A 9,295-nucleotide genomic window follows, 5' to 3' on the forward strand; every position below is an offset into this window, starting at 1 on the left:
GAATGTTAGGTAATGGGCTCTGCAGGACTCCCACACAGCTGGCTTGGGCCTGTTAAACTGACCAGCCCTGGCCTGGTGACAGGAATACTGTAGGAAAAGCAAAGGCGTTATTTAAAGGGAATATGTGGCTAAAGCACAAATGAATTAGTTTCTCTTCTATTGCTGGGCTAAAACACCATGACCAAGGCAACTTATAAAAGGAATGGTTTATTTCGTCTTAGGATCCCAGAGGGATGAGTCCCTGAGGAGGCCACGGCAGCAAGCAGCAGGCACGGCCGCCAGAATGGGCAGTGGAGAGCTCACATCTTGAACCACAAGCACAAAGCAGAGAGCAAAACACCAGGAGGCCTTTTACTCTCAAGCCTACTACCAGTAACACAAAATCTACCAGCAAGGCCTCATGACCTCCATCTCACCCAGCAAGCACTACCAACTGGAGGCTAAGTGTTCAAATGCCTAAGACTATGGAGGCTCATATACGTATAACCTGCATAACAGACCCAAGTTTAGGGCTGGAGTCTGGCTGGCTGCATGGATCTGCAGCAACTAGCCAGCCTCCTTGACCCTCACCTTCCTACTTAGACATCCCATCAGCTAGGAGTCTCTGGCCTGGATTACTGCATAGTTTTCCTACTTCTGTCTCAACAGAGGAACTGCCATCCTATAACATTAACCTAAGTTTGCTTATGTCCCTCCTCTGCTCCAATCCTGGAGACTGAATTCCATTCCCTTAGTAGTAAATGCCAAAATCTTTACAGTGGCTCATGAGCTCTCACGTACCTGAGTTCCTGCCCTTACCATAGCCTCTCCTCTCTGCTCTGTTGCCTGGACCCTTCCTCTGCTTAGATTCCTAGCACCACCCCCACTCTTACTCCCACCCCCACCCCATGCTCGCCCCTAGTGTTCTTCAGGTCTTTATTTAAATGTCATATGCTCAATGATGCCTCCTTTGAGAGCATTATCTACAAGTGCAGTCCCAGCACTGGGTGTCGCCCCTTCCCCGATTTACTTGAGTGTAGTTCACCCCATCTCACCCACTGCATATTCGCTTACTTCTCTTGTTTACTTTTTATCTTGCCCTGCTATGGTTAGAGGATCTCTGCCCTTCTGTTCACTGCCATTTCCAGTGTCCAGAACAGTGTCTGACATGGCAGGTAGGCAAACAATTCCTATCTGTGGTGTGAATGGGTGAATGTGTGCAGAAGAGCTAGAGTTTAGTATTTCTGTCTGCATCTGTCTTCTAGTGGCTGTTCTTGGCCTGGAAGTGAGAACATGCCAAACTCAGGATGATAAAGAAGATATATTTAAGATACATGACATGGCATCTTTATTTTCCCTCTACCACTGAGCTGTATGCCTGTTTTTACTTTATATTTTAAGACAAGGCAGGACTTAGACTTTTGATCTTCCTGCCTCTTGTGAAACATTTCCTCCTTCAAGGAAGTTCCTTAAGCAGGAAAATAAGCAATTCAAAATAGCTCCAGGAAGTCCCTGAAACTGACCAGATTCACAAGGTCCCTCCCTGCCAGAGTAAGCAATAAAAACTGAGAGTCTCCCTCAGAAGAGGTGAAGCCGAGCTGCAAAGAAGGCTTAGTGAGAAAAGTTGTGAGGACCCAGCTACCAGGCAGGCCAGCTGCCCGGAAGAAATAGAGAGCAGCCAAGCTGCCTGGTGGACACTCAGACCAATTGAGGCACCTCAGGAAACCAGCTGAGCTGCAAAGAAGACCCTGAGACCAGATCAGCTTCTGGGAGAAGCAGAAACCAACTAAGCTGCCTGGAGGAGGTGTAGATCAGAGCCATTTGGAAAGGACACACTCTCCAGCCTGTCGAGCTGTCTGCAGGCTATGCAGTATGCTCCACGTTCCAGCTTCTGTGAACCGTCACCCATGCTGGGGTGGACTTTGGTGATGCAGCTATCTTTGAATCTTTTCTGCTCCTATAAGTAACCCTCCACCTGCCCCCGTCATGGTCCTGTAAATAATGCCAATAAAACTCATTGGTTCACTAAACTGGGCTTTGGAGTTATCCAAACTTTGGTCTGTCGTGAGTTCTGTTATCTGGAGTGAGTAGACACGAGTGTTGCACTTCCCTGGGGAACACTTTTTTTTTTTTCCACGCAACAGCCTCCCAAGTAATTGGGGTTATGGGTCTACACCCTACAGCATTTATAGTCTAGACTATTAGCAACCTTCCAATATTAGCTGTAATGCTCATACTGGACATTAGACCCCCTGGACTTGCTCTCCAAGTGCAATTATAGATACCCTCTGATGGCATTTTCCCAACACTGTCTGCAGCCTGACTCCTGTTTCCATGGATTTTACTTAAAAAAAAAAAAAAAAAGATTTCACATAAATGTGAGATCTTATAATATTTTATTTCTCTGTTTTCCAGATTCATGTGTGTTGTGCTGTAACCGCTGGCATGATCTGTGCATGTATTTCTCTGTATGGGTGTTCCTGTGTGTGCACATGTGTGTGGGACATGTGTGTGGTACACTTGGAGGCAGGAGCTCCATATGGAGTGTCTTGTTCAATCACTCTCTCTTTTATTTTTTTGAGACGGGGTATCTCATTGAGCCTGGAGCCAATCCAACTCCAGTGAGTCCCCAGGGATCATCTGCCTTCTCACACTGAGGTTTCAGGGAGGTACTGCTAATGCCTGGCTTATTATGTGGATTGTGAGAATCCACAGCTCAAGTCCTCAATGGCTCCATACCAGGCATGTTACCGACTGAGCTCCCTGTCCCCACACCTCTCTGAGACAGGGTCTCATACGTACCCTCATATGTACCCTATGCACCAGTGGCTGGTCTAGCTCTTACTGGCAGGCTTCCAACTCCTAGACAATCCTGCCCCTCTCTCTCTCTCCTGGGTGCTCAGATTATAGGCACATGTTTTCACATCTAACTTTTGTTTTGTTTTTGAAATAGCATCTCATGTAACCCAACCCAGCCTCAAACCTTGCTATGTAGCCATAGTTGGCCTTTGAGGCAGAGTATCACCCATGTCACAGTTTGCTCATTACCATCTTACTCCGGCTTCAACCATACCACAGCTTGCTTTCAACTATACCAAGTGGGCACTGGAGTACAGATGTCTTTACAGAGAGACAGTTTTCATTTTATTTGTATCCATACCAGCAGAGGAATTGGTTGGCCATGTAATCACCCTAATTTTAATAAAACTGGAAGAACCCCGTGTGTTTTTCCATGATGGCTGCACCAATTTCAATCCTATCTGCAGAGTCCCTTCTCTTCACAGCCTCTCCTATACGTGCGACTTCTTTTTTCTTTTTCTTTTTCTTGTTTTGGCTTTTCAAGACAGGGTTTCTCTGTATAGCCTTGGCTGTCCTGGAACTCATTCTGTAGACCAGGCTGGCCTCTAACTCAGAAATCTGCCTGCCTCTGCCTCCATAGAGCTGGGATTAAAGGCGTGCACCACCACTGTCCATCTTACATATGACTTCTTTTCTTTCTGATTATAACCATCCAAACCAGTATAAAGTGACAGCTCACTTTGGTTTTAATTCCAATTTTCTAAGCACCCTTTTCTACTTACAATGGCCTTCAAAGACAAGTTGTCTGTTTTTGAAGACAAATCAATTTGAGTCTTTTGCTACTTTTTAATTGGGCTACTTGTTTTTGCTACTGAGTTGTACCTATTTTGGATACTAATCCTTTTTCAGGCATATGATTTGCAAACATTTTCACCATGTATGTGTGTGTACGTGCGTGTGTTTGGTGTGTGTACAGGTGCGTGTGTATGTGGAAGCAGAGGTTGACTGTGGGTATCTTTCTCAAATGACCTCTATCTATCTATCTATCTATCTATTTACTGATTGTTTTTTTTTATTTTTATGTATATGAATATTGCCCTGCATGTAACTCTGAACACCATATGCATGCGTGGTACCTTTGGAAACCAGAGAGGGGATCAGATCCTCTGAAACTGGAGTTGAAATTGTTACGAGCTGCCATGTAGGTGCTGAGAACCAAACCCAGGTTCTCTAGAGGAGCAACAGGGCTCTTAACAGCTGAGCCATTACCTCAGATTCCCACCCCATCCCCCTTTTTTTAACAGACTTTCACTGGGTAGATGAAGCTGATCTCGGAGACCTACCAGGCTAAGGGCCTTTACCACCATGCTCTCAGCCTCAAGGTCTCTCATTAAACCTGGAGCTCACTGATTGGTTAGGAGAGTGAGTTGTGGAGACCCACCTGTCTTTTCCATCTCCCCCACCTCTCTGGTCCAGGAATTACAGAAGCAATCTACACAGGCACCTGTCTTCTACTCTGGGGATTTGAACTCTGGTCCTCTTGCTCTCGAAGTGGGTGCCACTGGCCGAGCCATCTCTCCAGCACTGCCCTTTCATGGCGTTTCCTTCACTGCGCAGCTGAATTTTCAGTCTGATGTCATCTCTTTGGTTTATGATTGCTTTTATGATCTGAGCTTTTAGAGCAGCAGTTCTCAGCCTTTCTAATGCTTCCACCCTTTCATACAGTTCCTCATGCTGTGGTGACCCCCCCAACCATAAAATTATTTTTGTTGCTACTTCATAACTGTAATTCTGCTACTGTTATGAGTCATAATGTAAACGTTTCGGGAGATTGAGGTTTACCAGAGGGGTCGAGACCCACAGGTTGAGAAATGCTCTTTTAGAGCAGCGTCCAAAAACCTCATTACCAAGGTCAATATCAATGACCTTCTCTCTTAAGCTTTTATAGTCTCTGGTCTTACATTTAGGCCTTTAATCTATTTTGAGTTGGGTTTGTGTGTGTGTGTGTGTGTGTGTGTGGTATAAGACAAGAGTCTAATTTCATTCTTTTGCACATAGATTCAGAGTTTTCCTAACACCATTTATAGAAAAAGCTGTCCTTTCTCCGTTCCGTATTCTTGATGCCCTTGTTGAAAGCTACTGTAGATGCTTGGGTTTATTTCTGGGCTCTCCATCCTGTTCCCTGGTCGGATGTGTCTGTTTTTCTGCCAGTACCACACTGTTTTCACTTGCTGTGTTTTTGAAGCAGATGCATCTGGGGTTCTGTTCCCAGACCCTGTCTCTTAAACAGAGAATGAAGACTGTGACTCATCCCTACCTCCCCAGCATCGGGAGGGGGCTCTAGGAAGGTTGTGGCTTCCAAGTAGCCCCTTCCCCAGGAGTCCAAGCCTGTCCTGATTTGCAAGCCTGTCCCTTGACATGTCACTGAGCCAGCCACTTCTTCCACACCAGGTACAGCTAATCTTAGGAATCTCATTACGAGTCCGAAGATAATCCTCTATATCTAGATTAAAGGATGTGTTTTGACCATTACCGTGCATCGAGCATTGAGCCGACAGCTTAATTGAGCTGTTTATGCTGCTGCCTTGATCTCTTCCCAGAGAATTTACAACTAATTCCAAGTGTCTCTGTGAATTAAGTGGGCCTCTCCCAACATGCTTTGCCCGTCGCTTGCTTGTGCCAAATCCCACTTGTCCTTGTGTTACCTAATTATGGGCTCTGGCTCGCAGCGGTCTCTGGCCAGTGCCACTTCCAGTCGACTCCCTCTCTGAGATGACCATTAATGATACAGCCCTCCATAGGATCATGCCTCAAGACAGCATAAAAGGGGGTGGTGGAAGGGAAGACTGGGGTGCAGCAGAAAAGACATAAATCACACTGACCCCTTTGAAGTCACCTCCGGCAGCTAGATGACAGCAACTTTCTATCGAAGAAGACAGTGCAGCCCAGCGCTGCTCAGTGTGATGGAGGAGAACGGTCCAGGCTGGGCTCAACACTCCTGAACCCTTGTCTTGATCCCTATTCTGATTTCCTATGGGACTACTGGACACCCTAGTTTTCCTATCTGTAAAATGGAAGCTGACAGGTCACTGCCTGTCTTTCTCCCTTTCGACTTATTTTTATTTATGTGTATGCATGTGTGCTTGTGCAGGTATTCACAGCCCAAAAGAGGGCATCAGATCCCCTGGAACTGGAGTTATGGGCAATTGTGAGCCACCCAACGTGGGTGCTAGGAACCGAACACGGGTCCCCTACAAAAGCAGTACACATCCTTAAAAGCTGTGCCATCTCTCCAGTCCAGGATTTTCATTCAGTAGTTCAGAGATGTCACAGAGTAAGCGGGAGGAAATCTAGAAAAGAACACAATGAAGGACTGCCATCAACTAGTGAGGGCATGCTTAGGGTCGCCAAGCATTTGCTATTTGCTAATGTCAGGTTTTACTCGGTGTTTTTTATTTTTTTTCTTCTGACCCAACTCCAAGTCCACTTTGAGGGACAGAGAAGACTCTGTCCTCCTTGCCAGACTCTACTGAGGATGAAGACAAAAGCAGAGATTCTCAGTGCTGGCTTAGGATAACCCATAGAGCTTGTGAAGCATCAAGAACCAGTTTTAGCTGGGCAGTGGTGATGCACTCCTTTAATCCCAGCACTTGGGAGGCAGAGGCAGGCGGATTTCTGAGTTTGAGGCCACTCTGGTCTACAGAGTGAGTTCTAGGACAGCCAGGGCTACACAGAGAAACCCTGTCTCGGAAAAAAAAAAGAAAAGAAAGAAAAGAAAAGAAAAGAAGAAGCAGTTTTAGTCCAGAGCACTGGATCAGAATTTGTATGGGCTGCTTCAAGCAGCCGTGGTTTGTTTGAGTCAGATAAGGCCTCATGTAGCCAGTGCTACCCTAAAATTACTATATAGCCAAGGATGACCTTACAGTTCTTTATGTTCCATCTCCTGAACATTGAGTTTACAAGCCTGCAGCACCATGCCTACCTGTCTTTGAGTATGTCTCTCTCTCTCTCTTTCTCTCTTTCTCTCTCTCTCTCTCTCTCTCTCTCTCTCTCTTTCTCTCCCCTTCCTGCCTCTCTTCCTCCCTCCCTCTTCCCTTTCTCACTCTATGCATGTGTGTGTATCTGTCTGTCTGTCTGTCTTTGTTTTTTACTTCCTAAGTGCATACAGTATACAGTCAAGTTTGAAACAGACAGATCAGAATGCATGATGGCTTCCAACTGAGGACCTTGGACCAGCACATCCCCTAACCTGAGACAGATTAGAAAAGCCATTTTTTTAAAAATATTTATTTATTTATTTAATGTTTGTAAATACACTGTACCTATCTTCAGACACACCAGAAAAGGACATCAGATTCCATTACAGATGGTCGTGAAACACCATGTGGTTGTTGGGAATTGAACTCAAGACCTCCAGAAGAGCAGTTATACTCTTAACTGCTGAGCCATCTCTCCAGCCCCCAAAAAGCAAATTCTTGAAGAGGTTTCCATACCCTCCGAATTAGAATCTGGAGTCTTATGGTCCTGTAGGTTATTCTGATGTATGCCAAAGCCTAAGAGTCAGTGAGCCAAAATATCGTGGAGGTTCCTTGTGCAAAATGGGGTTCTTTACTTAGGACTAGATCCAGGAAGAGTTGGGAAAGCGAAAGAGTGGCAGGGACTGGTAGGGGCAGGAGGCATCTTTATGAGCAAACTGCTTGCCAACTGATGGCTGTAGCAGGATCTACGAGATTGCCAGTCAGCCTGGCAAGGTACGTGCCTTTAATCCCAGCACTTGGGAGATAGAGGTAGGCAGGATTTCTGTGAGTTCGAAGCCAGTCTGGTCTGCTTAGTGAGTTCCAGACCAGCCAGGGCACTAGTGAGACTCTATCTCAAAGAAAAGGGGGCAGGGGCATCTCTGAAATAAGTCTACTGAGCACAAGTTTGGGTTTTCAGTCCCAAACATGAGTCTGATGGCAATCTTGAAGGCTACCATGGGCATCCGAGGCTTATTAAGAATAAGGAGTCAGACAGTGGTGGCACAGGCTTGTAATACGAGCACTTAGAAGGCAAAGGCAGGTGGGATCTCTGAGTTCTAGGCCAGTCTAGTCTACAGGATGAGTTCTAGTACAGCCAAGACAACACAGGGAAACCATGCCTTGAAAAACCAAAACCAAAACACACCAAAAAAAAAAAAAAAAAAAAAAAAAAAAAAAAAAAAAAAAAAGAAAAAAAGAAAAGAAAAGAAAAGAAAAAGAAAAAAGAAAGAAAGAAAAGAAGGAAGGAAGGAAGTAATGAACAAGTGAATGAATGAACAAAAGAAAAGAGGATAAGCAGAAAGTTTAGTTAGGCCAGGAAGGAGCAGAAGTAGGCCAGAGAGGATGGGCTCATGGGTGTGGGTCAGACAACCTAGAGGCCTGGCACAAGGAGCTGTGGAGCCCATGGACCAAAAGTGAGCATGTCCAGAAAAGAGCCAGGCCTGATAGAGGTGGAGAGAATATAGTCCCAGGAAATCCCAGGGCTGAGGACACAGGGGCAGACATCGCTTCTGTCCTGTTTCAGAGTAAGCCCAGTGGAGGCTGGCAGACATCAGCCGTCAGAGCAGGGAATGAAGGGGAATGAAGGCTGTGCTTGCTAAATTTGTTTGTTTGTTTGTTTGTTTCTAAAGATTTATTTATTATTATAAGTACACTGTAGCTGTCTTCAGACACACCAGAAGGGGGCATCAGATCTCATTACAGATGGTTGTGAGCCACATGTGGTTGCTGGGATTTGAACTCAGGACCTTCGGAAGAACAATTGGTGCTCTTACCCACTAAACCATCTCACCAGCCCCCCCCCTTTTTTTTTAAAAGATTTCTTTATTTCATTTAGTATGAGTACACTGTAGCTGGTATTCAGACACTCCAGAAGAGAGCATCAGATCCCATTACAGATGGTTGTGAGCCATCATGTGGTTGCTGGGAATTGAACTCAGGACCTCTGGAAGAGCAGTCAGTGCTCTTAACCGCTGAGCCATCTCTCCAGCCCTGCTAAAATTGTTTTAAGAAGTGAGTGACAATCAGGAACAGAACAGCTTTGTTCTGCAGCTGAGACAGACATCCACACCTATAGAGAGTGGCGCCATCAGGTCTTCTTGTATGGGGTCTCAGCCGCAGATGGACTAGTGGAGGTTACCTCTGTCCTCTAGAGCTGTCCTCTGTCCTCTAGAGCTGTCCTCTGTCCTCTAGAGCTGTCCTCTGTCCTCTAGAGCTGTCCTCTGTCCTCTAGAGCTGTCGTCTGGAGGATAGTCAGTGGAGGCTTCACATGATTCATTTCTATCCACCCCAGGGATTCTCAGTGCCTGCCAAATGCTAGGCCCCGAGTGATGGTGTGTGGGACCGAAGTGAATCCCATTGAGAACCATCAAATTGCGGCTTCTAACTAGGACCTCTCACCTTGGACCTCAATAAAACACACCGCTAAGAATCCAGATGTTCTGCGTGAAGAAGAGTCTTTTTATCCTTGTAGAACCCTGCAGGCTTTCTCCCTTCTTCCC

The 9,295-nt window shown here is 45.8% G+C and overlaps 1 long non-coding RNA gene across 1 annotated transcript in view; it reads left to right on the plus strand.

Moving 5' to 3' along the window:
• LOC116095300 overlaps window positions 1–2,031 on the plus strand; it is a 6,671-nt gene extending 4,640 nt beyond the window's left edge. Inside the window, exon 2 of the long non-coding RNA XR_004120534.1 lies at window positions 222–2,031. This is a non-coding gene — a long non-coding RNA (uncharacterized LOC116095300). The remainder of the gene's footprint in view (window positions 1–221) is intronic.
• The last annotated feature ends 7,264 nt before the right edge of the window (window positions 2,032–9,295 follow it).

This window comes from Mastomys coucha, unplaced genomic scaffold, assembly GCF_008632895.1.
Source record: "Mastomys coucha isolate ucsf_1 unplaced genomic scaffold, UCSF_Mcou_1 pScaffold18, whole genome shotgun sequence".
In the NCBI taxonomy this organism is placed as follows: domain Eukaryota; kingdom Metazoa; phylum Chordata; class Mammalia; order Rodentia; family Muridae; genus Mastomys; species Mastomys coucha.